Source organism: Neopelma chrysocephalum, unplaced genomic scaffold, assembly GCF_003984885.1.
Source record: "Neopelma chrysocephalum unplaced genomic scaffold, ASM398488v2 Primary Assembly neopelma1_59, whole genome shotgun sequence".
Taxonomy (NCBI): Eukaryota; Metazoa; Chordata; class Aves; order Passeriformes; family Pipridae; genus Neopelma; species Neopelma chrysocephalum.
The window spans coordinates 15,923,037-15,949,790 of NW_020897714.1; the positions used below are offsets into that span (position 1 = coordinate 15,923,037).

The 26,754-nt window shown below is 44.2% G+C and overlaps 1 protein-coding gene across 3 annotated transcripts in view; it reads right to left on the minus strand.

Annotated features, from left to right (window-relative positions):
* GRIN2B (glutamate ionotropic receptor NMDA type subunit 2B) overlaps window positions 1-26,754 on the minus strand; it is a 212,683-nt gene that overhangs the window by 131,084 nt on the left and 54,845 nt on the right. Inside the window, exon 1 of one of the 3 annotated variants that reach the window (XM_027680054.1) lies at window positions 9,726-9,910. The exons of the other annotated variants lie outside the window; for them this stretch is intronic. The gene's annotated coding sequence lies outside the window, so the exon portion shown is untranslated. Of the gene's footprint in view, window positions 1-9,725; window positions 9,911-26,754 lie in introns of those variants that run through there. 3 annotated transcript variants of the gene reach the window in all.

The following is a 26,754-nucleotide window of genomic DNA, read 5'->3' on the forward strand; positions in this document are numbered from 1 at the left end:
GAGTGAAAGCAAGAGACACAGTTCAGTGTCCCCACTGATAGAAAAACAGGCAGGATATACTATGATAAATTAATTAGGAGGGACCCCTGGTGGCCTAGTGGTTAGCATGCAGGACTCTCACTGCTGCGACCCAGGTTCGATTCCTCGGTCCCCCTGGGCGGATGGAGCCCGTTAGCCCTGTGAGGCCATCCATCTATGAGAAGGACACTCTAAACAAACCTACATCCTGAGGACCTCACTGCCATTGTCCAAGCTCGCTTGGCCCCGGCAGATGAACCCTTAGGATTAAAGGGTGGGCTCAGTTCAGCGCATGCTGTGTCTCACCTAAAAAATCCATTGCGCAGGCTGGAAAGGTAAAAGACCTTTCCCAAAAATCTTCGTTCGCGAAGACTGGCCATTATTATTATTATTATTAATTAGGAGAATGGTTGTTGACTCCCTAGATCTTCTCTGGAAGCTACAATCCCTGATGGTTACTAATTGCAGTAACAAACCTAGAGTTGCTAGTGTAGTTCAATTTTGTTACCCTGGTAAATTATAACAAATATTCCAAGATTCACACATATAACGATATTAACTACACACATAAGTATCATCATATACCTATACCCCAGTCATGGCTTGGACATTAATCTCTCTGTAGCAGTGGAAACAGATCTGCTGTAAAGTCCTAACCCAGAGGCAACTGTCTAAGTGCTCTAGCACCAAAGAGTTCCTGAGAGCTGCAATAAAAAGGTCTCCAATTAAAGATGACTCAAGGGCTGAAAAAAGCTAAGTGATTTCCACTTTCCACTTAAGGGTCTTCAGAAATCATTCATTCAAAACCCTTTGCAGCAGAGGAAACACAAGATACCCTAGATTCTGTAATCTTGCTCTTGGTATTGTTTCACTCCATACCACATGCAGTTAATAAAACAGATGAAAGAGTCAAACATTGCAGGGTGACTGTCTGGCATACACAATTCAGAGAAATTCAGTTGTCTGGCTAAAGAGAGGGTGTAACATTTGTGAATTTTATTAACAATCACTGATCAAAGCAGGTTAATGTATGATGCTATGCCGTACCAGCTTCTCAGAGCATCATATATGGATGCCAGCATTTTTCCGCAGCAGAGAAATGGCAGTTAGCAAGCTGCCAGGATAAACAGTTTTCACACCAGGATTGTTACATTTCCATTTTCACCTCCGTATGTGTGTATTTCCTTCTTGATGAGAATATATGGATGGATTAAACCACTGGCCACTCTGGGTAGATTCCGCCCACCAGGCACCATGTTAACACCATGCTGGCAATTTGGACAGCCCAGGACCAGTTTCTCTGTCCCAGGTCAGCCAAGCCCACTAGGGTGGCTTAATATCTTGACATTGTCAGCCCAAAAGAGAGAAAAGTCAGACTGCCCCATTACTCATCCATCCAATTACATCATGGTGTTTGCCTACGTCTTCTTTTCTGGCTGTCTTTCCATCCAGAGTAAGGACTGAATTTTGATTGTAAACTGAATGAGATGACATTGATATAGCCTTATTAATCAATAGCAGCCATAAAACTATCCAGTACTCTTAAAAAAGTCCAATCACAGTATTTGGCAAGATCTCGTTGAATAAATTTCTCAAATCAACTATCCAGGGTGAAATACTATTTCTTTTTATCATTTCTAAATTAACTGCTCATCCATTTCATCAAGTATGCCTTTGGTCTCTTATGATGAGCAAACCTTAATATAAGCTGAACCTCCAAAGGTTCACAGAGTCTATTTAGATAAGTCCTGGAAGTCCAGCATTGCATCCAATGCCCTCTGAGCCTCTCAGGAGCTTAAGATGTTTTCTCACTGTGGCCCAGCTGTAGACAGGTCAGAGTGTGTTCTGTGAGTGCCTCCATTCCTCTTCTGTTTCATAAAGCAGTGACATCTCCTTTCTCTCAAATTCTGCCTTGCTTATTTAATCATTAACTTTCTGCAGGCTAAGCTGTTAGTTGTTCTATGTCCTAACAGATGGCACCTGCAATCCTCATGATGCCAAGTTCTAGCCAGCGTTTATGGGCAGAGTGAAGTTGGCTGTGCCTATGCTCTTAGCTGGATGGACTACAGCTGAAGCAAAGTAGTCAGTTTCAAGTAATATTGTGTCAGGACTTCATCTTTTCTCATAGACTGGCATTATTAACCAGTTTAGATAATTTTTAACATACTGATATAACTTTCGTACCCTTTGGATCAGAGTTGGCTTGCCTTAGAGGGCAAGTGAGCGAGCACCTGAAGGCAAAGTCTGTGCCCTCTGCTTTCCTTAAGGCAAGGAGCAAGGAAAGGCTTCAGCCTCATCCATCCTGGCCAGCAGTAAATGGGCAATTCTGTTACTCAAAAGAAAAACAAAACAAAACAAAATACTCACATAAAACAGGAGATCTCTCTAGCAAGTGACCAAGAGCTGAGTTCTGACTAGATTTCACAAACTCCATGTGGAAGGATAGACCCACCATGACAAGACCTAAAATCCAATCAAGCTATCATGCAGGATCAACTGTTGGAGCCAGGGTGTTGTCTTGGTGTTAATTATGCTAAAACTATCCTGGTTCATCAAACTTTGAATACACACTCTGCTTTTTGAAGTCTGATTTGACAGATAAGCTCATAGCTGGCCTTTAAATGTGTGACTAGCAGTCAATCACTTTATACTATAAAAGTCCAGTCCCCTCTCATGCAGTCAGGTTCTTCTATCATAACCTTTCTTGAGTGTATGGGTGGAGATTCCTCCCTTGGCTGGGGACACCCTCCAAAGTTACTCAAGGTTTAGAGAAAGACATCTCCCCACAAACGTTGGTATGGGTGAGTCACATGAGATCTCTCCTTAATATTTCTTTTTGCTAGCTTTAATATAACTGCTTCAATAATTGCTTTGTTACAGTACACTATACTACTTTATGCTATATTATACTCTACTATTAGATTTTCATTGTTTATATTGTGTAGTAAATAGTTCTGATTAAGATCTTTTGTCTGGTCATTTGTATAAAATAAATTATTTATTTTATATAAATATTCTCATTTTGCCAATCATTAAAACCCGCGGGACAAAAGTTGTTTAATCACACCTCTATAATTCCTTTAAATTTAAACTGTTAACACAGTCTGAGGTTAAGATAGGATTCAGCTGCACCTAAACCCTTCTCTGAAAAGGACTTTATAAAGCGAGTCCTTTCGAGTCCTTTCTGTACCTTGAGACTCACCGGCAAGGCTTTGCTTTTTAATAACTTTTTCTAAGCCTTCCACTCCCACCCGAGACACTCCAGATTTCCCACTGCCTCATACCTGGCTGCTTTTTCTCTAAGAGGGTCATAATTGATATTCTGATCTACGTCCCAAAGAAGGGGGGGAAGAAAAAAAAAAAAACAAAACAACAACAACAAAAAGCGATCCTGCCCCACCGCTCTGGTCCTAGTTCGGCAGCGAAGTTTCCGTGGCAACCGCGGACACGAAATGCCGCCGCGGCCGTAAGCTCCTGGCCGCCGGCATCCCGCCGGCCGCACCGCGGCCCGCAGCGCTGCGGAGTCCGGCCCGGCGCGGCACAGCACGGCATGGCCCGGCACAGCACGGCCCATCGGCGTTGGGGCTGTGAAGACTGGGGCTGTGCGTCGCTACTCAGACCACAAAGCGTGGCTCATCACCCGACAGCCTGCTGGGACTGCAGAGGTGCTGGGGAAGGGGACTGACGGGAAAGAAGTGAGCTCACCTTTTCTCCTCCTGAGCCTCGGAGTAAGCATTCAGCCATTTCATACTCACAGCTTTCTGAGACCGAACCCTCCAAATTAGATTCTATCACTTTGGAAAGGAGGTGCTGCTTGCTCAGGGTACACTTCCTTCCTGCCTTGGGCTCTCCCAGACCTCACTCACCCCAGCTCACTTCAACCTGCGTTTTACAGCAAGAGCTGGGACAGGAGCACTGTCAAATCCTTGCTCTATTGATGTCGGGGTTTGGAGATGTAACAAGAACTGATAGTATTTACAACGTAGAACCTACAGATAGCTGAGCCAAGTGATTTAAAGAAACAAGAGGGGAACTGAGGCAGCCAGCCGTTAGTTTTTAACCAGGTGCATTGCCTTGAAGAAGTTCACAAGGGGGTCACTTAGAACTTTGGGGAACTTCAGACAGGAAAGACCACCAAGACCCTCAATGAAGACCCTCAGAGATCTTATAAGGATATGCATATGTGCTAATAAGTGTTGGGAAATGTCATGAATATGTAACAGGAATGCAGGGAACAAAAATTGAATAATCATGTAATGCTGACATATAAATTGTAGTGAAGATGCCTTGGTGTGCATTTGGTAAAATGATGACCAGTGCACCCAGTGCCAATTAAAGAATGCCTTGATTTCTAAAACCCACGAATTGAGTCTCAGAGGTTTCTTTTAAGTGCCACTTTTAGGCAACACTCTATACCAGGAAAGAACGCAGCTCTGTGTGGTTTCATTTTAAGAGGGATTTTACCACCTGCCAGAACAGTAAAAATAGTCTCAGCATAAAATGAAGAAACAGTACCCTGGTCCATTTTTTTTTGGACATGCTGCTGGCAAGCATCTGTCTCATTAGCAGAGAACGTATATGACTGCACCAGGCAACAGGAGGCACAGAAACCATGAACTGGCCCTAAGGCATCTGTTCATCAACACTGTGTGAAAACTCCAGGTCACGTCCACTAGAGTTGCCAAGTCAGGAGAGCTAACTAGTTCAAATCGCAGTCTGCACCATCCTGGTGACTCTTATTCTGGTTTCAGACCTACCTGGAGATTCTTGAAGCCTGAGGAGAAGAACCAGAGGTGGATTCCTGACCTACTGGACCCAGATTCTGGTTTAGCCCCTGCTTTGAAAGCTATTGTATCACTGAAGTGTGTTATGAGAGTCCTTGGCTGGAACAAGCAATATGGATTTCAATATTGCAGCCTCCCTCCCTCACGCTTGAAGACCTGGTCCCCATTAGAGCTTGCTTCAGCCATAGTTAAGTTACCTCTTGTGCTCCAGGATAGATGAAAGCATGGCAGCACCTATCTTCTCTCTACCGAGCTCTCCTTCCTAAACAACCAGTAAGCAGTGCCCCTGTAGGGAAGCTGCTGTCATGCCTGTCTTGCTTATTGAATTGATTCACAAAGTTTTAAACGATTATTTATTCTCCTCTTCCATAGTGTGGAAACTCTGAGACCAATAAACCACATGGAGTTATTTACACAGATATTACAAAGGAAAGAAGCTTCCTTCTCAAATGTTCTTCTTGAGCTCCCATCTATTGTCTCAAAAACTTAACAGGAAGTTTCCTACAGCTTTACAGACAAAAAGACTCACAAATATATGAAGTCCCCTGCATGCACACATGATCATCCAAACATATGCAGGATCTTCTGCCAAATCCACAGCTGCTGAATTATTTTTTCCTATTATTTTTCTGTTGGGATCATACCTCTTTCATTCCTTTTCTTTGCCCTGATGATTAATAGCTGTTTGTCATGGCCCTTGCTGTTATGAGACTGAGAAAGAAATTGTGGCAAACTCCCTATTGATGGAAAAGCCATTTCTGAACTCAAGGAATTGGAAATTATTCTTGGTAAAAGACTGGACCACAGGAGACTTGCAGAGCTAGAGCCTGAAATCTTCCCCACAGTTCCTGAAGTACTTCACAGTCATGGTTGCAACAGTGCCTGGTGATGTTAAGACCATTATATCCATCTCTGGGATATCAATCCTCAGGGTTTGATGAAGAGGATTTGGGAGAAGGAATTGGTCCATCTGACTTTGCAATAAGGGTGCTATGAGTTTCAGTTCTGTACTTCTTTTTGATTGGGTGATGAAAATCAACGAGCCCATTTCCAGTCAGTTTAACTCTGTGCTGAAGCATACATAATTAAATTCACTTTTTTTCTATACTTACCTGCACATTAATAGAAGGTGCCATCTATATATTAACTATGCCCTTGGCATGACTTAACAGCAACAGCACAATAAATAAGATACTCTTTTTGTACTTGAATTCAAATTTTTCTATCTATATTAGACTTTGTGCTTTTTTAAACAAAACCCAAGGCTGAGACTGAATTGTCATATCTTTTTCAAGATCACACACGCACATGAGACACTAAGATTTCTGTCGAGAATCAGCACAGCAGAGAAAGGGAATGATGGAGCAGCAAAAGACTTTGCCTCTGCTGGCCATTAATAATAAGAGTAACAAAAGCATCTAAGAGAATAAAAGCCAGAGTGAGATGTGTAAGGTATAGAAATAGCTCTTTGACTGATTCAAAGGCAAAGCCGATGCATCTTGTTTTTCTGCATCTCCCATCTGTCCTCTTTCTTCACCACACACTCTGGCACAATGGGGGAGTGGGAAGTAGATGGAAGCATCAGCAGGAGCTACAGCAAGCAGGGGAGAAATGAGCTATTCAGTCTGAACATTGCCTGGCTAGGGCCCGTGACAAAAGATGAACAAACATGAGAGGGGAAAGAAAAAGTCGTGTCCAGCACTGCACTGACTGCAAGGAAAGAAGCACTGGCTGTGGTGTTTTGTCTTTTCCTTCCAGTTTGTATGACTCCAACTCATTTTCTGCCTTCCCGCACTCCAGACTCCTCAATGCATGCAGGTGTGTGTGTCTGTCTGTACACATATATACAAGTACATGTGTACGTAGGCAATTACATGCAGGATGTCTCAAGATATGCAAATTGTCTCATCTCCAATATGCCAGCTACACTCCAACTCAGGCTGGCAGCACCTGAAGTGGATTAGCATCTGACAATATCCCTATGAAATAAGGTGATGGTGCAGTCCAGCCTTACTGAAGAGCAGTGTCTACATCACCATACATGCATTCAGAGCTAATTAAGCCTCTAGTTAGTGTTCTCAGAGAGAAGCCATGGACTACACAGGCTGCTTCACGACACAGCCCTAGGCACAGCCCAGAGGAAGAGAGCTTCAAATTGTGGGTGAAAGCACTCAGGACATGCTTTTGACACACTTTATTCTTCCTGAAAAAATGTAGTCCTTCAGGACTCACCTTCCATGGAGGCAAGTATTCATCTAATTAATATACACCAAGAAGATCTGGGTTAAAAAAAAAATCAAATTCGTCTTTCTTTTAGGCAGGTCATAAGAGGGAATACTTGTGGGAAGGGCTTAGCCACATAACAGTTTATTTCAGGGTGCAGCTAGGCAGTTCTGGAAGCTGATACAAAGTCATCACTCTGGTCATCTAGCTTCAAGATAATTTTTTTTTTACTAGTAGGAAGTGCCTTTTCTCTTTTTCATATAAAACCTCTGAATATCTCCTCCTGAGAAGTACTCAGCTGAAAAAAACTTTCCTTCAAGACCAGTGGCTAGTGCAAGGAGCTCAACCTTTTCATTATCTCAGTGCCTGCAGGATGTGTACATTCCTACACTAGGTCTGCACTGCATAGAAGCCTGCAGCAGTAGCTGTGCACCGTTTATCTCAGAGGACATTCTCCTCTTCTATGTGGTAAGAGTAGAAGAAGCAGAGTTTAAGAGCTATGTACCTTTACTATCTCGGTGTCAGCGCTCTTCAAGCCATGCAGCCTTGCAGAGTGGGCAAGCTTGGTGAATGAAGCACACTGAATGGAAGATATCAACCCAGAGCTTTACAGCTCATTTGGTATCAAACTACTCTTGTTATGTCACTCAGCAATTTCTAAGGGCTGATAGTAGATCTCTTTCTGCTTTCATTCCTCAGGCTAATCCCACTAACTTCGAAGTCCCGTCATACACTCTAAGTGGAAGTGAAAATATGTTCAGGCACGTATTCAGTGCTTTCAGCTGTAGGCTATGGACAAACCTCTCTATTCATCAGTGGAAAAACATTGCCTTTCCAGGTACCCCTCACTGGCCTTCCTACAGAATCTCTCTTTATGCTGTAACTCTAGGATATCCAAGGAAGGAAAAGTATGCAATATTATAACATATTTGTAGGTTTTACAATGTACATACTTCATCCCTACATAAACGGCTGAGGATCCTAAATCTTTTTTTACAGGGAAATTTACAAGGCTGAAAACCCATATGAGTTCCCCTTTAGCTGTCTTCTGGGGGGCACTTTGCACAGTCCATTGATAATTTCTGTGTTTCATTGGTATTCATCAGTTGTTGGGTCCCCAGAAGATTTTCACTTCCTTCCAGAAGTATGTCTGTTTCAACAGTTTAATCATACAAGTCCTCCTGGCCTTGGACTCTACCTTTCTCAAGGCTCCTCTAAACAGGGCAGTTTACTTCCTTACACAAAATCAGTTGTGCGTCTTGGACTGGGACAAAGGAAGCCCACGCTCCTCTAAGCATGCTGACAGCAGCATTTTAACAGTGCACAGTGATGCTGCGCAAGAGTTTATAGTCTAAACTTAACATGAACAGCATTTCAGAGGGAAGCAGCTGGAGGACTTTAAGCAGGCTGGTCATAATCCTTCTTGCTGGGATATGGACAGTAGACATAAATCAGTTCCATTGCTGGGGAATTTTTCTAGAGGATTTTTCAGGACTGTAAGTGGGCAACACCTTCGATCCTACAGTTTGCGCCAAACCACCTCCTCATATTTTAACAGTATCTTGCCATCCTTATGGACTCAGAAGGTAGACTACTGCCTCTTGAGGTGCCAAGAGCTTTTGCTACAGCTTCTAGGTTTCCCTGAAGTGCTCCCCTATAGGTACTGAATGAGCTAGCAAATTTTTCTTCTCAGCTGATGCTCACAGTGCAGAGTGAATCCAATAAATGAGGTATCTTTGCTCACCCATTTTTGCATAAGCTTGTTTTAAGCACACTGTACAATTGCTTCAATTGCCCAGCAATAGCCTTCTCACATCTTCAGACCTCTCAAAACATGCCTATATTGTATAATGCCACAGCCCTACCTCAGAAATGCCAGAGCTAACCTGAACAACCTAATTAAGCCCACAAGGCACAGCAACACCTTGCAGAAGTAGTAGCTTGGATCCCTGAAGCTGAAGAGTGGTTTCAGTACAGTCCCTGAGCTAAATTTGTGATGATATTGATGCCTTAAGCCCCTAATGCTTTTTTATTTTTCTATTTTTCTACCTTATAAGTTTCATAGGTAATAGAAATAGATTTTAGAAACCCTTTCTCCCTCCCTCCTGTAGCACCCCTTAGTTTATACATTCCTTAAGCCTCTCACCCCATTCCATATCCAGGAGATGATGTTTAGTCTTTTAGTCAAGGTAAGCCTGTCTTGTTTGGAGAACGCTTGTATCTTGGCCTAAACCGCAGGACAGAGTCAAAGAACTGGGTCACCCTGCTCTTTGTACCCTGAAGATGATGAAGATGATGAAGAGGGGGTCCCAAAAAGCACCCCAGACCCAATTCCAAGAGGCGGGCCAGGGGGTGGACCAGGCCAAAAGTTATAGGGTGGACACACTTAGGATTGACCAAATATTGTTATAAATGTAACATCCCAGGCACAGCCCGGGGCGCGCGCGCCGTGTAACATCTTTTGCCTTGGCATAATTAAACCCTTTCTTATCTCACCCCAGCTTACGGCTCCTAGATTTTTTTCGTAGCACCAGCTCAGCAGGCATCAATATGATTGTACCACTCCTGGAGCACCGTTGGGTGCTACCTAAGGGTCATGCCATATAGCTATGACCTTCTCAAGACTCTCTCCCTCCCCGCAGTGTCTATGCACCCAATATCTAAGAGCACTTCCCACAACAGCTGCCATGGGAGACTTACGCTTGCTGCCTGCTCCTCAGGCTCCCCTTGCCCTCATCACCTCAACAGAGGTTGTTCTCCACGCCCAGGGAACAACTTAAACCTTTTCTCCTTGGTGCCTTCTCCTACACCCCCCAGGCCCCAGGGGTCCCTCCACTTCAGCTCCTCTCCCAGCCACTGGGCACAGGGCAGTCATGACTGCACTAGGACAGGGGCAGCAGGAGGCCAAAAGGACAGCAGACAGTGGATTCACATCCACATACACGCGCATTCCGATTAGGATCCAGCTTTGTTTCCATGGCAACGTGCAGAGCCACGGCATCATGGTCCCTTCCCTCACACAGCGGTGGGCAGCCGTGCTCAACACCGCTAAATCCTCCCACCGCCACTACCCTCCGCGGCCAGGGCTGCTGGCGGTGACCCTTCGTGAGCCTTCCAAAGCCCAACAGATTAGGGCTCACAGATTTCCCGCTCATGATGTGCCTGCCAGAAACCGGCAAATAAAGATGCGCCAAGTAATAGCAGTGACAGAAATAACACCTCCCATCACAGACGAGCTATAAACCCCTTAGAACAGCATTACAGAGAAACACATTTTCTCTCCTAGAAGCTGGCAAGGATAAGCAATGGAGTGCAGTTCAGGGAATTAAAAGAAGAGATTTTTTTCTGTGTGCAGGTAGCTCCTTAGTACACAGCCAAACAGTCAACACTCCTCTGGATGAATGCCACTTACAAGCAACTCCACCTTTCAGAACAGGCTGTCCCACATAGCCCACCTTCCTGTGGGACAGCACTAATAGTCTTTCCAAAAAAGGATATCACCAGACTGCTCTGCTTGGCCCCTATGGTAGGGAGGGAAAACACAAGAGAACAGCTGAGACACTGGGTCTGGGAGCTCGCACCCTCCTCAGCACCTCTCCAGGGAGAGGCATGTTAGACATGGCCAGATGTTTCTTCAGGCCTTCTGCAGTCAGAAAATCTAATTGTCAGCTTAGAATTGAATCACAAGCAGGAGTGAAGTGCTTGAGATTTCTTTGCCATTTCTACTACATATCTTAAGGGTTGTCTGCTGAGGAATGGTTGGGAAAATTAATCCAAATTACTTAAGTTGTGAGTTTAGCATGAATTCATTAAATCACATTAGCCTTGAATGGACACAGTTCTTCCAAATTAAAGCAACCCTTAGAAGAAAATTGAACTAAACTGATTTAAGGTCCTTTTAATTCTGAAGAACAGAGTGCGTACATGGGGTTTGATATAATTAGGGAACAGCAGTCTGGAAGGGATGTCCCAGCCCCAGTCTCCCAGACAGCCCTTCCATTTACTCTTTTCAGGAACCAATCATGCTCTCAGAGAAGAGGAGTTAGGTTTCTTGCTTTCCCATGAGATTTGGAAGTTGCTGTACTGATGACTTTCTGCTGAAGGCCTTTCCTAGCCAGTCAATACCTAGTAGCTCTTTACCTTGAAGAGTGCTTCTACTGTCAGGGTATTTTCACCTCACTCTTGTTTTAATGGAAGGCAGCCTTTTATATTTTCTCAGATCACATTTTGCCAGATTAGATAAGTTACACTGCCTTACTCTCCTGTAAAATGTGTTCTCCCCTCCCTCTATCAAGCAAATATTTTTCTGACTCCATTTTGCTTTAATTGGGATAACTGGAATTATATGCAGAATTATACACAGAGGAAATTACAGTAGAAGAGTTCTACAATGATAGTGACACTTCCCTGCCTTGGCAGGGAATATCCTGCCTGGCATCTAGGAATATAATTGCCTTTTATGCTGATGTCTCATAGTGAAGGCTCAGTTATCACATCAGTAAATAATACTCCCACTTTTTCTCTTTTTCCTTTGCTTCTAACTGTTAATCCCATTGTTTCTAGGATCAATTAGTGGGAGTAACAAAGAATCTTTCTATACAGGTTAGCATACTGTGCATAGTCGTCCAGACCAGCTGGAAGAAAGAGAAATATGCTAAGTGTTGCACTCTCCAAACAATTTCTGCTGCCCAAGTCCTTCAGATCTAGTGTGGTTCTACCACATGGCCCCAAACCAGGCACTGTACACCTGTCTATCTGCATGTTCCCAGACTCCACACTGGTGCATTTCAGCTTGCTTCTATATGGTAGTCCTAAAGAATGTCCAGTTCTTCCTGCTTGTTCCCTATTACACTTCGTGTTGATCACGCTATGCTACTCCCAAATGTGTACAAATGTCCTTATGGAAGTGATCCCTCACAGTTCTACACCATAAACCAGAGCCAAATATTTGGAAACATTTATAGTTCAGTGGTTTAGATTGTTCCATTTCTGAGATGAGAAGAGGGAGCGAGGGAGACAGATTAGAAACAGGTAACTAATGGAAGTGAGAAAATCAGGTCTCCCATTCAGACAAACACTACCCATTGCAGGACGCAAGCACATTAACAGCAAGTGTCACATGTATACAGCCAGTTTAAAATAAAAAACAATCTTCATACAATATATGTCCAAGCTGGGGACTATATTACTAAAGGAAATCATTGCACTGAGCAGCAGAAAGAAGCAAAGAGGTAAATTATTAGGTTCTGATTCAATAAACTATTATTGCCGTTCAAGATGATGTTTACTGAGGACCAGGTTACCTTGCTGTAAAATTAGGCTTTTGTCCTAGTAATTTAGGCCCTTTAAAAATATTAATTCACATTTTTTATACAAAATTACTTATGCCTGGCTTGTCTGTGTTTTTTTGCTGTCAGTGTTCCCATATAGGAGTTTTATCTGCATATTCATGTATGGAAATGTGCAAAAACTTGCAGAAGTGTACATCTTCCACGTTCATATCCAAGTATTCAACCCAGAAGTGCTTGTGTGCTCATTCAACAAGAGAATAGAAACAATACCAAATAGATCTCTCTGACCAACCATAATTAAGTAAAGCAGTCTGTATCAATCCATAGAGTAAATATTTTCCAAGAAGTTCACTGAATAAATTCAAATAAATTTGGGGAAATTATGATCTGCACAATTGATATTCCATGAGCACAAAAAGAAGCTAAATTCACTGAATAAATTATGTGTTGTGAATTAGTCCCCCAGGTCAGCTTTTACTACAGCTGGATTATTAGAGTGGATGGATAATTTAGCATCAATAGTACTATTTTTTTGTTCTGGGTACTGGTTAATATCCATTAAAAGACATTGTCCCTGTTTTTTGCTTTGTTTTGTTTTGTTTTTTTGGTTGGTTGGGTTTTGCTTTGTTGGTTGGGTTTTTTGGGGGGTTTTTTTGTTGTTTTTTTGGTTTGGGTTGGGGTTTTTTTTACAGAGGCGGAAAATAAACTAAACAAACAACCTTCCTGGTGTGAGTGTGTGCCAAACTTTCCACTGTGCACCAGCTCAGCAGATGGGAGGAAACACACCCCACATCCCTGAACAGCCAGCTAGACCCTCCTTCCAACAACAACACAAGAACTAGCTAGGATGTGATTCTTCACATACATCTCCAGTCCCTCTGTATGAGAAGATGGCTGCATTTGAAATGCAGAAAGAGTAGGGATCCTGTTAGCTTAAAGCAACGGGCAACAGTTACTGTTTGAAAGTGTCTCACTACATTTAATGGACTAGTGAGCACTAGACTTGCTCTTTTAGAACAGGTCCTTTGGGAAAATCCATTATTAATTGTGATCTCTTCTGTAGTGTCACCAAACTATGATGTTCAGCAAACAATACTCCAGTCTGAGGGGTAAGTTAGTTAATTGGAGAGCTAGAAATTATATTGAAATCGGTCTGTTACCACGAAATAATTTGGGAAATAACCTGCAAGATCTCTCCTCAAAACAACTCCTTCAGTGCCACATACATGACTGTTGCAGGAACAACAACAAATACTGTTGCAGGAGGGCAAAGGGTTTAGGAGGTCTGAGCTGCTCACTGCCTCCCAGGGGACTTTCTTGGAGCAGGGGTAACACAGTGGCCCAAACCAAGGGAAACAGGAGGGCAGCTGTAGGGGAGCCTTCCCTCGTGATGTGCCTGAGATGGTAACTAAGAAAAGAATTTTGTGCTGCAAAAATCATCAGTTTGGCAACTTACACCAGCCTCGGAACTATTCTGGTTAAAATAAACAAGGCCATTTCCTGATAATTTCACTAAAAAGAAAATCCTAAGCTCTCCAAGTTCTGATGTAAAGCCATGGGTTAGTGCTTGTCCATTCCTCCCTTCCCCAGGTGCTGTGCTGCTGCCACACGCGAGATTAACAAGAAGGTTATATTTAAACTTCCAAGAGGAGCTGCTGTGCGATTATGGGTCTATTTAAAATCCTCCGGGCAGCTGCAGTACATAATAACAAGTCAGCGGGAGGGAGGGAGAGAGTGGAAGGAGAGGGAAAGGAGGGGGGTCGGGAAAACGTCACAGATTGTCTCCGAAAAATTGATTGCCAGAAGACGGCAGGGGGTGCAGTCAAGTTAAAGATGCCCCCTGCAGGGAGTGAAAGGGAGAGGGGGTCATGCGAGAGAGGGGCCAGCATCGGAGGAGTGCGTTGACATCGCCAGGGGGATTGGAGAGGCTGGCGTGGAAAACTGCCAGACCTGAAACCTCACTGCCTCGGGCAAGGACGTCATTCCCTTAAACCCACTCTGCTGGCTCTGAAGGGCTCTGTCACACGCCACTGTATGCCTGTCCAGGCATCCTCAGATCACAGGCGTTTGAATGAGTAAATAGCTATTACAAGATTCTTCTCCAGGCTGCCCATGCACACACCTCACCCTTAGGCCAGCACAATATTACCCCCAAGAAAACACCACTCCAGGGCTTTACCCAGTCCTAAGTTTTACTGTATCACTTGGGACTGTGTTCCCCTGTCTAAATTGCAACTAAAGGAGTGTTTCCTCATGAGTCCAGAGCAGGGACTCAGCTCTTCCTGCCTCACCATAAATCACATTTTCTGTTTTGTTTTTTTTCCCCCAACCTTCTCACCAGCTGCCTCCGCTATCTTCTGTGATCAGGGAATGGACAAAATGGGCTGAGGCCGCCCCAGATGCTCACTGACAAACGTTCTCAGTTTGCAGTGACACCAGAGCTCAGCAACATCATGTCTGGTGAGATCCCACACATGAGACCTGGGGCAGGTGAGGTGGCAGCAGCAGTGGCTGGGCAGATGGACAAGAACCATTTCCCAGCACTGCAGGAGGCTGTGCTAGTGGCACCAGCCCTGGGCTAGGCTGAGGAAAGGGGCCCTCAGCACTCCATATCACTGAAGGATGAAGGCTAATTCATTCTTCATTGCAAGGGTGAGATCTTTCAGCCACAAGTGTATTTCAGATAAGTCCCACCACATTGCACAGTCTCACATCTAATGATTTCCTTTTGATGGTATCATAGCCTTCTGCCTGCCTGACCTCTCCTAACTAACTGAATTTCCATGTCCTTTCAAAGACTTGCTGCAATCCAGCCAAGATGACTACATTTCAGTGCTGACTGGAGCCTTTGCGATGCAGCCTATAAAACACTTTGGGAGCTTTCCAGAGGAAAGAAGCTCGAGAAACATCAGTCACAGCAGTCCACACATGTTCTCTGATACTATCCTTTGTGACCCCTTCCTCCTCTTCTTTCTTCCCCATCCTCCCATCCCTACACAACCATTTTCAGTACTGGAGGTTGATGCTATCAGGCAGCGAAAAAGTGTCTCTCCAGAATGAGATTTGCCTCAATTTCCATCAGCAACACAGAAGAGAGGAAAAAAATGTCCAAATTAAGCTGCTTGATTACTGAAATTAATCTTGTCACTTAGCATCCCTGTTCCACAGAACGGGGCCTTTGATTAGCCTCCTTGTTTCAGAATATTACAAGCAGGCGTTCATTAAGCAGAAGGCAACTCCTCTGCAGGGGGAGAGGGGCAGATGATTCCAAAGGGAAGGCTGCCCCCAAGATAAGAGATGCCCCCAGCTTTGCCTGCATCCCTGGCGAGGGGATGCTGCTCTGACAACACATCCAGGGCCCCCCAAGGATTTTCTAAGATCCTCTCCCCAACATATGACTATGGACCATCCTGTCATAGGCTTGGTACTTATAAGGCTGACAGCTCTTGTAGCTCTTGTAGCAAGTTATCATTTGCTATTACCATCATCCTGACAGCCCTCAAAGGTTGTAAGGTGCTACATCCCCCCTGTCTGGCTCTCTCTGAGTGCTAAGGAAACACAGATGGATGGGGAGCATTCCCCAAGGCAACCAATGGAGCAGTGGACCTTCACATGGGACCTTCAGCACCCGCACTTCCCTCTCTGCTTCCTCTCCATCTCCATGCAGCATCGCAAACCACACAGCTGCGACTTTGCACATCCATGCTCTCACAGGCAGCTTTGTGCTTTTCCAGTCCATAGGGCACATGCTCAGAAACCAGTGCCTCACTGTAAGCATGGGCTGCTCTTGCTGACCTGACACAGTGTGCTGGGATGGCTGAAGGGAGAGCACACAGAGTGGTGGGATGACTCAGAGATGCTCTTGCAGCTCCCAGGGAATTTAAGATTGATACACCTTGATACAGGCTCCTAGGAGGTGGCATCCAGGAGCTCCAGGGCCCAAAACTGGCACTGCTTGTGCAGAAGTGGGATGAGAGAGGGTTGCCCCCTATGGTGTCTTCTGACTCTTGCCTCCACCAACCAAAGGGTGTTTGGACATTGTTACTGGCATAGGGACATACTCAGCAGCATTCCAGGCAAATTACCAGTAAATTTTAAGTAGGTTAAACTGATTGCTGGCTTTCAAGCTACACTGGTCAAAGTCAGCCAGCACTGGAAGGTTATAAAATCCAAGATCAACCTTTATGCTATCTTCCTTTTCCTTTCTATGCAAGAGGTATTTCTGGTATTGCAGACCTAATGATCCCAGTATTGCTATTAAAATTGCTGTATTGCAGTCTCCATGTACCGCAACAGAGTGCCCATGCTCCATCCTGCAGAAGAAACACAGATCAGAGGCAACACGAGGGTGAGGCCTGTCTTAGCTTTTAAGTATAAGCTTTTTAAGGCTGTTGATTTGGAAGGTGGCAAAATTTGGCAGTTATCTAACCACTTTCACCAGGGAGCCTCAAACTAATTTCCAGACATTAGCTAAATTTCACAGTAGCCCAAATCCTCCAAGGACTTGCTTTCACTGACCGGAGAAGTCAAACTTGCCCAGCCTATGGGGAGGTATCATTATTATCTCTGTTCTATAGTTTGGGAAACTGAGGCATGGGGAACCAAAGTGATTCAGAGAAAGCCATGAAGATGAGCCAAGAGTAGAAGAGAGCTTTTCTTGTTTTGGGTCTTTTTTAGCCCTCTGCATCCCCACTCTTTGCAATACAACCACTCAGAATCACAGAATCAGTTACATTAGAAAAGACGTCTGAGATCATCAGGTCCAACCTATGACAAACCACCACCATGTCAACTAGACTATGGCACTAAGTGCCACATCCAGTCTTTCCTTAAACACCTCCCTGGGCAGTCCATTCCAGTGTTTAGTCACCCTTTCTGTGAAGAAATTCCTCCTAATGTCCAACCTAAACCTCTCCTGGCACAGCTTGAGACTATGTCCTCTTGTCCTGTCACTAGCTGCCTGGGAGAAGAGACCAACCTCCATGTGACTACAACCACCTGAAAGGTGATAAGGTCCCCCCGAACCTTCTCGTCTCCATGCTAAACTACCCCAACTCCTTCAGCCGCTCCTTGTGGGACTTACCCTCTAGACCCTTCACCAGCATCGTTGCCCTTCTCTGGACTTGCTCCAGCACCTCAATGTCCTTCCTGCATTGAGGAGCCCAGAACTGGACACGGTACTTGAGGTGCTGCCTCACCAGTGCCAAGTACACCAGGACAGTCACTTCCCTTGTCCTGCTGGCCACACTATTTCTGATACAAGCCAGGATGCCATCGGCCTTCTTAGACACCTGGGCACACTGCTGGCTCATGTTCAGCTGGCTGTTGACCAACACCACCAGGTCCTTTTCTGCTGGGCCACTTTCTAACCACTCTACCTCCAGACTGTAGTGCTGCATGGGGCTTCCAGACTGCATTCAGCAGCCTACATATAACAGCAGATCAAAGATCCTAGAGCTGATCAAACTTGAACCTCCAAAACTATTCTGAGGGGCCCAGATGTAGATGGGGGACAAGTGTGTGGCAAGCTCTTATTTTAGCTGATTCAGGCTTGCTCGTCCTTTCCTCCCCCAGCGCAATGGGCAGTGTACATGCTGAATAAGAAACTGTGCTCTAATGAGGCATCTATAGGTTTGGTGGGTTTTGTTTGTGGGTTTCTTGGGTACCAGGGCTGTGTGAAGCATTGAAATTCCACCCTGAGCAGCAGTGAGCAGCAGAACCTGGTTTCCATAGCACTGTCATGGAAACAGCACTCTTCGAATCTGTGCCTTCAGGCCCCTCTGTGGCTGAAGCATCTCTCTGCTCCTCCCCAGCACCCACCTCCACACTACAAGCCCCCAGTCCTCCTTGTGTGTCTCTGATGATTAAAGGGTGCAGTACATAGGAAAAGCAGGACCCTATTTGGCTCCTCCCTGAATCATAATGTGTAAAAGTATCCTTTGAAGAAAAATACTAATAGCATACTTTCTTCCCCCTCTTCCATACATAAAAGTAGAAAAAGCTACAGTTACAATTTAAGTTGAAATTGCACAAGTAAAATATCACCTGGTAATGTATTAAGGTGCAAACACAGTAATCTCATGCAATGGGTTCTTTTATCTTCCTTTGTCTGCCTGGAATACCAGCTTTCAAAAGTGCAGGATTTAATTAACTGTTAGAATGTAGAACAGGCTCCCCTTAATCTTCTCCTCTGGTTTCAGGGGCTTTTTGGGCTTCCCATCCCATGGTTCATACTAAAAAAATACTCATGACAAGGGCTCCATAAAATGGAGGGATAAGTCAGACAACGGATGTATGCAAGACACGTGTTATTTTCTCCCTGAATCCACTAAATGCCTGGGAAAGTGTATACTACAATGCATGTGGAGCTGGCACTTGAGCATCTCAGAGCAATATAGCCTATAAGCATTAGAAGCCATCTCCACTGGCTAGAAGACCACAGGTCCACTCAGCACCTTGATAAGTCAGCCTTGGTAATCATGAGGAGTTTGAATTGTAGTGCTTAGACCCTCTACCCCAGGAATGAGACAGGAAAACAAAGGTCTTAATTTCAGAGGGACACCACCAAAGAAGCAAGGGAGAGTCTGGACCCAACTGACAGGCAAGAAAAAGCAAAAACTACTTCTTATTACCCTCCATCATGAGTCCTGAGGGAAGGACCATATCCAAAGCGAGAGAGAAATCTAGTCTCTCTGCTCTACCAACACCCTGGTCTCCGGTACAATTATGGAAAAGAATATTGCATTACCAGGATGGGTCAGAAAATTTTGTTCCAAGTGGGTTGGAAATCACCCACAGTCAATGATACAGAGCTGCTGTAAAAATGTAAAAAATGTAAAACTGTAAAAAATGACAGTTCTCATCTGATATGCATGGACCAAAGTGAGCCCCTGGATGGGAAAAGGACCAGCTCTAACTGGCTTAGGTCAGAGCCCGTCAAGGGCACAGACACTCACATCTTCCTTTCCCAAGCAAGCATGAGAATAACAGCAATCAACAAATATCAACATAATACCAAATTTTGCATATTTACGACCTGTCCACTGCGTACTCAAACAAGCACATTGAGTTTCTCTGAGACAACCTGTGGTATCGTGTGAACCAGCTCTTCTCCATGTGCAGAGCAGTGTTGAGTCTATCAGTCACATCGTAACTAGGGTCACATCTCTCTCACCTGCTGTGGCTGTAACTCACCTGAAGCTGAGCAAAATGACTGATTTGTTGCATTCCCATACGGAGTGTGAAGATCACCTGTCTCCCAACATAAGTGTCCACCTGACTTGACAGTCTCCTAAACACAGTATCTTCCTGTGTTGCCAGGCCCACCCCTAGCTTTTCTTCTCCAGCCTATGTGCGTATAAAATAATTTCATGAAGAAAGGAAGTTTCTCAGACTACAAATGCTTTGAGCTTTTTTGTTTTGCCTTACTTGTCCCTTCATATAACTAACCACAAATCCCAAGTCACTTTTACCCCAATTCTGGACTCCAGTTTTCTGTTGAACAAAAAGCCTGCAGGAGGCAACTCTCGCTCTGTTGATGCCATGCTGTGATTTAAAAGAGCTTAATACAGATCAAACTATAACCCACATCCCTTTCACTCTGTTCTTTATTATTTTAATGAGGTTTCCAGCCCATCTGTTAAATCATGGATGAAGAAAACTAGCAGTTACATGTCAAAATCCATGCAAACTACTTAAAATTCATGCCTACTAAGCTGACCTATAGTCAGATGCTACTAAGTCAGTCAGGTGTACTGTGTCTGGAAAAACAAATTTGGTATGCATGATCACCTACTTAGCTGGAGTGTCTTCTAATAAGGTTAACTCGAGGAAGTGAGAATAATAGCTTAGGACAAGTACATACTGAATTGTTTTATTCTTTTGTTGGTTGTTTTGTTTCTTTTTCCAGGCAGTACAAAAAAAAATTAAAAAACATATCAGTGGCTACTTTGCAAGGGGCCAGTTTTCCTTGTACCACTAACTCTTTCACTTTGACGTGGCCTACATTTTTTGTATGTGTGTGAAAAGCTTTGACAGCCTCTTCAATATCACTGCTCTTCTGAGTTCAGGATAAAATCTCTCTGGCCCCTCTCAACTTCCTTTTAAATCCCTAAATTACCTTCACATAATCTTCAGTTTGTCATCTCGTATTCACTGGACATCTTGCACAGAAGTGCTCTCAAGATCTGGACTGTTGGAACCAAATGAGGCACTGCTATTTCCTCCAAAGTTGTGGTACTTCTTCCTTGTCTCTGGGGCAGTATTGCCGATACTGTGATCTACCTGCATTAACAAATCTTCAAAGTATCTGCCACACTACAGTGGGTAGTTCCTCACAAAGCTTCTCAGATCATCTGACAATGGCTTTATGAAGTTTTAATGCTGCTCAAAATCTCCACTATCTAAAAGTTCATGCCCTTGATATCAGAATTCCTCCCCTCACAGCAACAGGAACTGATCTATTTTTAAACATTTATTTACTCTTTAAGATCCTAGGTGTCCAGCTTTATACACTTCACTTCATCACCTGATGATTTACAGAGGAATAAAATCTTTTATTTACTCTCCACTTAGGACCAAAAGGGAATTTTCTAGTGTCATGAATCATGGGCTGATTTGGCTCCTACCACTCTACCCTTTAAGCATGGCATCTTCCCTCACCCCAGGAAAATATCCTCAAATGGTACCCTGAGGTAGGTAGGTTAGCTGATTTTGATCCTTACAATGATAGTATTACAGATCATTCCTTGTTAACGTTGTTGGGCTTTTAGCCGTACTTTTAACTCGGCCACTTCCCTGCAAAAGACCGACTCACTTCCATATATCCTGAATTTTCCCACTTTATCACTTCCTTCCATTCATTTTACTTTCAAGGCTAATGTCATTTTTTCTGGCATCAGACTAACATACTTCTGTGTAAGTTCACTTCAAGAAGTATCCCACTTGCTTTGATGCCGACAACAAAATCATCTGCTATTGCAAAACTGTTCTTTCCAGCTACAAAGAGATGCCCAGTTTTAATGATGATGCTGGCATCTTCTTTATTGGGAATGCATTTGAAAAGTAAAGCACAGCACTGCAGTTCTCACTTATCCTTTTCTCAAATGTCGGCACTGTGTTGGTTATTGCTGTTTGCTGCAAAATCAGTAGTTCCCTGTGTCATTTTTGGTGGACACTGACTTTGAAGAGGGAAGGTGACCAAATAGCTTTTTGCAGATTTCTTCTTTTCCAGCATATCAGATTCCTCATCAAACTCAGGCTTTCACTGGACTCAGTGGTTTCTCCCCTCGGGAAATTCAGAGTACTATTTTAAGGTTTACCACAGAAAGTCTTGTGCTCATGTTCTCTCTCTGGTCACCCTCACTGAATTTTGTCCCCTCCTATCACCACCCAGTCTTTTATTAGGGACTGATTTAACCTCTCAGAATTGCCAGATGGTGAGGACTTCATCGTTTCCACTTTCACAAGCCCTCTTGAGTTTTTTGTCTTCTTTTTAATACTCTGGTTCAAAACCACAGGATGAATTTGCACTAACTCCAGAATCATTCCATTTATAAACTCCCATTCCAAATGAAAGTTCATGTGGATAAAACCCCCTGAAAAAAGCCCATGCTTCCAGTTACCCACATTTTTCATTTTGCTTGTAGGTTTAGGGTCAGTTACCATGCAAGTGTTCCCTTGCATCACCTGCACTTCCAAAGTGACTCAGCTCTGGCAAGGCTTTTGGCTGCTCTGTTCTTCTACTCAACATGTTTTCTTATCACATTTTACTCCTGGTGACATGTGCTTTCCAGTATTCACTCAGAGCCAAGGAGCCAGCTTCATTCAGCATCCATTCACAGGCTGCTCCCCAGGAGCAAGGGAAGCATTCTTATAACAAACAGCTGGCTACAGCTGGGTCCTACCAAAGCATCCTAAAGTTGCAAGTCCCCACAAGCCCTGGAGAATGTGTCCTCCAGCTTCCTCAGGCAACTCAGAAGTGACCAGTCAAGAGCCTCCTAAAATGAAGCATACATTGCAAATCAACATTACCCTTATGCGCAGGATTTTACCATATACGGCCTGGTTTAGAATGCATTTCTGGTGATGGACAAACCTTTCTTGGAACAGTCTGGTGATCACTCCATTTTCCCAGGGCTTCTGGTCATGCAGAAGCACAAAGAGTTGCTATTGAGGAGTGTTTGGCCATCCTCATTACAAACTCTGAAGGCAGATTTAGCCACCCACCCACAGATGCAGGATGGACTCCCTTTAACAGGCATGTCTGGCTCAGTGATTTTATCAGCCATGCCCCTCACAGAGCTGTCATTTCTGCACCCCCATAATCCCTGGATGTTATCCACAGCAATGTATTTTGGACTGACATTGCTTTGCGGGATGACCAGGAAGATCTGCAAAGGTCACCCTGCTCGCAAATTGCAGATTAGTCCCATTGCAGAAGGTAAATTAGAAGCACACTGGACAATCACCATAAGGAGTCCAAGCAAAGCACCTCTCCTACTCCTACCCACCATGTTACTCATCAGGACTTGAAGAGAAGAACACAGACGTATATGGGAAAAAGCTCCCTTTCATAAGTGGGTTTTAGATATAGTAGGCCCAGACAGCAGCACATCGTAGCAAAGTCAAAAATCATCTTTTTTTTTTTTTAATCTAGGCTCTCATAAAGATATATTTGCAGACACAAGTATGCAGACATGACATCTTGGACCTACACAAGCTCCCACTTAACACAACAGAATAGGATGTTACACAAGAAGTCAGCACTGAGCACCACCCCTCTCCAACATAACATGTGCGTGTCCTCAGAATGGAAATCTCTTGCTTCTCAGCCTGTCCTGCCCCCCCATCCCATCTGCCTTCCCCAGATTTCTGACAGCTTTGGCTAAATGTCCCCTCACTGCTCCTAGTAAATACAGACTCTCTCTCCCCAGTATTGCTGTCACAGCCTGTATAGACCCTGCTCTCACAAATCGCCACTGCCACATCTCCCTTCTCTCCCACTACAAAACCCACAGGCCACCACTGCCCCTCAGAAAGGCGTCTTCAGCAAGTGGGTGCAACGGAGATAGAGATGACTCGGATGAGCCCCAGACCACAGAGGGGACTCCCAGAGGAGAAAGAAGCACCAGGGGAATCATATATACAATTTTCCTGCCTCTCTCCTCCATCCTCCATGCTTTCTGTTAAGAAGGCAGCTCTTCTTATTGGCCCCATCCCACCCTATACCCTACACCTAAATATGTCTTCAGGATGAGGAAGCATCTGCGCAGTGGGTGGTGATGAGGGGGTGCAGCCAATAAGGCTGTGGCCTACCAGGATTTGACAGCAATAGCCCCTACATGTTTTGGGCTTTTGATGATAAGAAAGGCACCAGGGCAGCTTGAGGGGCATTCCAAAAGTGGATTTTGTCTGAAGGAGTAATATAGGTAATTGTGCTGTGTATCTTGAGCTGACAAGAAAACAGAATTGCTGTTCTGTTTGTAGTCAGAGTACAAAAATTCTCCCATTAACGTGTCTGAAAAATCAAATACTTGAAAAAATTTACAGAAGGCAAATACTTGAAAAACTCCAGACTGGGACATCACATTTTTTGGCCTGTCATCTACTCAGCTGGCAGGTGAGGAATCTGGAAGAGCTGCACAGAATCTCTGCAGACCAACCAATCTGCCTCATCTCCATCCACAGTTGTGACAGACTCGACACATTCCCAGTGGACTTTTCAAACTGTAAAATCAACAATTTCCAGCAGAAAATTGTTCCACAGGAAAACCTTCCAGGTAGTTCTACAGCATATTTAGAAATGCTTCGTATACATCAGTATGCTGGGCATATATTCATATGCTATTCGCTCTCTACAATCTCCAGATACTTTAAGTGCCTGTCCTCAAAGAAGAAGTAGAATATGCCCCTTAAATTGCCAATCACAGTTAAAATGACAAATGATCAGCACAAGCTTTTGCAAGAGGAACTCATAGATGGACTCCAATTTTCATTTTTTCCCTTCATTTCCATCCAAAGGCTCTGATTCCCTCCTCGGTTTTGGTTAGGGGCATTTAGCTGTTGTGGGCTCTGATCCCATGGCTGACTACATAGCGGTTTCTGCCATGCTTGTGAAGAGCCTCGCTGGACTCCATAAAGATCTGCAGAGAAGCTGGAGATACAAGCATTATATCAGCACACAGAACCCAAGTTTGCCATCCCTGTACGTTTTCTGTCACACAGAAGCGTGTGGATATTGTGTGTGCACATCGGATCCAGTTTCAACTTCATCTTTTTTTAAAAGCTCTCCTTGTCCCCACAAGCTCCTGTGGAACTCCATGGCTAGAAAAATTAAAAATTTGTTTCCTTCAAATGCTGTGTTTCTGTTTTTCCTAGAGGCAGCTACAACTCTTTCTCTGTGATCTGAAATTGCAGCAATAATTATATTTCCTATTTTGTTCACTGTAGTTGACTGTTTTGGCAGTCATCCTGTAGCAGTAATCCAGACATAAAGAGTCATCGTGCATTTTTCAATCCAATTTAAATGGAATTGTTTCTCAAGGAAAGCAAGAGGGTAAAAATGTTCCCCTCTGGCAAAAACTTCAAGTACTTGGGTATTACATGCAAGAATTTTACCTACCCGTCTTATTCATTATTGCATTTTACAAGCACTGATTTAAATTCTTTGCACTTCTAGAAAAGCCTGAGAGTTTCTTCATGTTTTTTTTCCCTTGGTCCTCCCTTAATTCTCCCAGACACTCAGAGAGAGACTTCAGTTCTCTCTTTCCAGATGATGCTCAGAGCACTAAGTGCTCTTGTTTTGTTCTTGTTTTGGGGCTATTTGGTTGTTCTAGACCAGGGGAAAGGATGCAGTAGAAATTAAGGCAGGGATGCAGTAGGAGACAAGGGAATAATTATTCATTCTTACCATCAGCTCATTCACTTGGTTTGATTTACACCAGTTGTCCCAAACTTTCCCCTCTAATTTTTTACTGAAATACCCAAAAGCCTTTAATAATGGCATTTACACATATAATGTAGCATTATTAATATTAAACAAAGCCTTTCAAATTGCCTCCGTTGTGCAAGCCCCACATCATTTCAGAACAAATTATTTTCACAGTAACCTCTGCCATCATCGCCAGCCAATCAAGGAAGGGGATTGTCCCACTCTGCTCTGTGCTGTTACAGCCTTCACCTTGAATACTGTGTGCAGTTTTGGTCACTGCAATATAAGAAAGGTATTAAGCTCTTACAGAGTGTCCAAAGGAGGGCAACGAAGATGGTGAAAAGCCTTGAGGGGAAGCCATATGAGGAGTGGATGAGGTTACTTGGTCTGTTCAGCCTGGAGAAGAAGAGACTGAGAGGAGACCTCATTGCAGTCTACAACTTCCTCGTGAGGGGAAGAGGAGGGGCAGGCACTGATCTCTTCTCTCTGGTGACCAGTGGCAGAACCTGAGGGAATGGCCTGAGGTTGTGTCAGGGGAGGTTTAGGTTGGATATTAGGAAAAGGTTCTTCACCTAGAGGGTGGTTGGGCACTGGAACAGTCTCCCCAGGGAAGTGGTCACAGCACCAAGCATGACAGTTCAAGAAGCATTTGGATGATACTCTCATCTTGGTTGATGATACTCTCACACTTTGGATGATAACCTGTGCAGGGTTAAGACTTGGACTCCATGATCCTTGTGATCCTTTCCAACTCAGCATATTCTGTGATTCTCTGATTTTAATTGTCTTTTCCATCTCCCAGGCATGCAATGATTCAGGCGTCAGTTGTTTCTACAAGATCTCTGCTGCATCCCTCCCTGTGACCCAGCTTCTGCTCCACTCAGCAAGCTAAGTTCGCTCCAAGTCATGTCCCACACCTTGCTCTCTGCTACTGGGGGCCTGTTTAAGCGTCCCTGTGCAGCTGGGCAGGCAGCATTGACATGCCACGGACAGAGGGCTGATGGAAACACCAGGGCACTCCTATAGCAGTTATTCAGCATGCTGCAGCTTCCCAAGGATACAGCAACTGCTCCTGGGTCCTAAAAATCCACCTGCTCAGCATCTCAGCCCAAAAGCTTGCTGTGCGCTTACTACAGGGATGCAGCAAAGGGGCAAGAACCTAATAGATCAATGCCAATGTAAACTGAAATCACAGGGAAAAAAAAGAGTCACAGAGAGTTTTTGTACCGTAAAGGTAATTCTAGAAAGTTTCTGAATCTCAGACTCATGTATCATCTCTGGGGCATCTTAAGTTCACTTCATGGCATCACAGAAACATTGTCAGGACAGGACTTGCAGGATCCCCTCACAACGAGGCCCTTGTTCCGACACTGCACTGCACTCCTACAGCATTTCTTTTCCTGTTGTCCAAGAAGCTACGATGGTCTTTCACTACTCTGTCTGGCACTACCAAGAACAGCTTGGCTCCACCATCTTTGTAACCACCTTTCAAACAGGGATGGATACC